Source organism: Vicugna pacos, unplaced genomic scaffold (assembly GCF_048564905.1).
Source record: "Vicugna pacos unplaced genomic scaffold, VicPac4 scaffold_19, whole genome shotgun sequence".
Classification (NCBI taxonomy): Eukaryota; Metazoa; Chordata; class Mammalia; order Artiodactyla; family Camelidae; genus Vicugna; species Vicugna pacos.
Window position 1 is genome coordinate 36,449,767 of NW_027328740.1, and position 3,028 is coordinate 36,452,794.

General features: G+C 55.1%; 1 long non-coding RNA gene across 1 annotated transcript; it reads right to left on the bottom strand.

Moving 5' to 3' along the window:
• Positions 1-258: 258 nt before the first annotated feature.
• On the bottom strand, positions 259-2,369 carry LOC140692904 (uncharacterized). Its single transcript, XR_012068504.1, has 3 exons — positions 2,130-2,369; positions 489-739; positions 259-342 (listed from the first exon to the last, which is right to left on the bottom strand). It is a non-coding gene; the product is annotated as an uncharacterized lncRNA (long non-coding RNA).
• Positions 2,370-3,028: the final 659 nt, after the last annotated feature.

Genomic DNA, 3,028 nt, shown 5'->3' on the forward strand with positions numbered 1-3,028 from the left:
CCACATTTCAATTAAAAAAAAAGATAAGCTCTAAATAGCTGTATTCAAAGAAAATCTTCAAATCTTACCTCCTACAAAAAGTAAAATGGGAAGCTTGAGCAGGACCAAATTATACTGAATGAGAGGTTACATACCTTCTCCAGCACGTGGCCCATGGTACACATACATCGTGTTTTCCTTCAGGTAAGAATGGCCCTTACTGCCCAGGGAGCGAGTCCTGCTGGGACAAGGCCTCTGTGGCAGTGGCCACCTTGTCACCGCTCCATCTCACCAGAAGGCCAGGGTTTTCAGAGGGGAGGGAACACAGAGCTCATACACTTCAGATATATTTCCTGAGAAAAACTGTGGAAAGACCAAATTCACCTGCAGTGCAGGAAACATGAGCACGGCCCTAAGCAGACTGACAAACCCGAAGCAAGACGGCCCGATGTTCACATCGGAACCAGAACAAAAACCGTCTGGCCCCAGTTAAACGATCACCATCTCACCTGCAATGAACTGTTCGTACTCATTGTCAGGGATGTTTCTGTTGAGACTTGAGAGATCAAAAAAGTCAGACCAGGGAATCCGGACCTGGTGGATGTCCAGGCTCTGCTAATGGTAGAGGCGGCCCCAAGGGGGTATCACCAGCACCGACTCTTCCATTTTCAGCAGGGTCTTCAGGAGGAAGGCGATGTGGATACAGACGCCCCTACGGAGGCTGAAGCCCTCTGGAGGGTTGACATAACACAGAAGGTACCTGGCAGGGAGCAAAGGAGAGCGGGTCTTCAGAGCCAGGTCTCTGCACAGGAATCCCGGCTTAGATAGAACAGATACAATGGGAATCTCTGCACAGCACATGGCCTAGACTCAAGACACGTTCAGCAGCTTCTGGTTTGTATAGTGGAGGCACTGCCCACCGATCTCTGTGTGGCCAATTATTTCGAGTCCGGGAGCACATGCAGAAGACATCTTGGCATCTGTCTATCAACGCTAAGCACCTGACTAGTACCTGAGCACTCGTTCTCCAGGGAATCTCAAACTTCTTGGCCTAAAGACCCCAGTACACTCTTAAATACTGAGGACTTCAAAAGGCTGCTGTTTATGTGGGTTAAATCTATCAATAGTTCCTGTGTTAGAAGTTAAATAAGAACTTTAAAAAATGCTTATGAGTTCACTTAAAAATAATAACAACCTACTACATGATACCATTAATACTCTTAAGCAAAAAATAAGTATATTTTTCTAAACAAAAATCATTAATGAGAGGAATAGCAGTGATTTTAATTTCTGAGAATCTCTTTTGGACTGGTGAGAGCTTAATTCTATCTGCCTCTACATTACCTGTTTTGTGATATCACAGACTAGGTTTTCCCTGGAAAACCCCACAGGAAACTCGGGAGTGCAAGAGTGTGCAAAAGGCAGGTGACTTCCCGGCGTTCCTACGAAAATAGTCTTGCATCTCAGGGGCCTCGGACTCACTTTGATAACTGCTGCCCTACCCTAGGCGAGACTCTCCTACACAAGAGCCAGGCAAGTGTCCTGGCTTCTTTAATGAGTTACCGCAGCAACACACCTCCCTTCTCTGTGTTAATGTTTCCCACAACCTCCATTACTGCAGATGAGGATGTAATCCTCAACTGAGGCCTCTAATCCCAGAAGACTACCAACCTTGAAAGGGAGGGCCCATCTACCATCTCTACACCCCGCACAGTCTATTTTGAGTCAAGCCCTAGATAACTGCTAATTGACACTGACCCTTGTCTTATTCCTGAGTTTTAGCGAAGGAGCCAACATCTGGATGGAACTGAAATTTCCCTGCTGATATACAAGGCTGATAAACCACCCTATTCCAACATCTGATTCTGGGGCTCTTCAAAACGCGGGTAAGGCCCCGCTTCATAAAAGACGGGTCCCCCACCTGCCCTTCCCAGGGGTTCTGGGAGGCCGCGGCCACGCAGGGCTACCCGGACTCGCGGTCCAAGCCCCAGAGCCCGAGGGGGAGGAAAGCCGGAGGCTATGCCCCAGCCCTGTCCCCCCCACCCCAACCCGCTCCCCGGCACCACAGCCCTCCCCGGCCGCCACACCAACCCGGATCCCACCCCGGTCCATGTCCACTGGCCCCGCCAACGGCGCTGCCGTACATTTACCGTCTGTGAGACGCCGCCCCAGAAAGGATGTCGGCCGCCGACTGACGCGGCCAGAACTAGTGGCCCGGCCAAGCAAGCCGCCATCCCCAGCAGCAAACACCGCCATGGTCCCGGGCAGCTGCACACTTCCGGAGCCCGCTGCCTGCCCCAGAAGCGCACGCCAGTCCGCGAGGAGCGCGGCGTCTTTATCCATGGCAACGCCGCGGGGCCCTCCCCTAGCGCTTGCGTCTGCGTCCTCCCGAGGCTAGACGTGCGAGAGCAGAACTTTCGGAGCCAATGGGAGCAAGAGCGCGGCCAGGACGGGGGTGGGGGGAGGCTTATGGGGCAGCTGGGCGGGGCCGGGGCGGGCGGGGCCGCGCGGAGGTCCTCAGCTGCAGGTGGCACCGGCCGGAGGCTGGGGCAATGCTGCCAACAGTGGGCGGGGCGGCGGGGCAGCGGGGCGGGGGCACCCTCACCTGTCTGTGTGCGGGGCTCAGCCTGGGCTCCGCGGCCTCCGCTTGCACCGGAAGTGGACCCAGGCTACCTGTGGGCAAGATAGAGGACTGAGCCCAGGCAGGCACGGCTGGCCAGGTAGGGCACCTGAAGTGCAGATCCGCCAGGCCGGCTGCCGGCCTTGAATACGCGCTGCTAGGCAGTTTCCAAGAAGACGGGATCTGTCCCAAGAGGGGAGGTAGGGCAGGGTGCCAGATGCCTGGTTGGGTGCGGTCTTACAGGAGAGCCACGTTGAGAGGGTGCAGAGCAGCCCCTGTGTTGGCGGGGCTAGGAATTTGGGGTATAGGGTGGGGATGATGTGTGCCATTCCCTGTGGTCTCCCAAAGAACTCGCACCCCCAAGCAAAGGACCCTGCTCCCTCCACCCTTCACTGCATCCCCTGCCTTCCCCAGCACCACCGCCCCTGC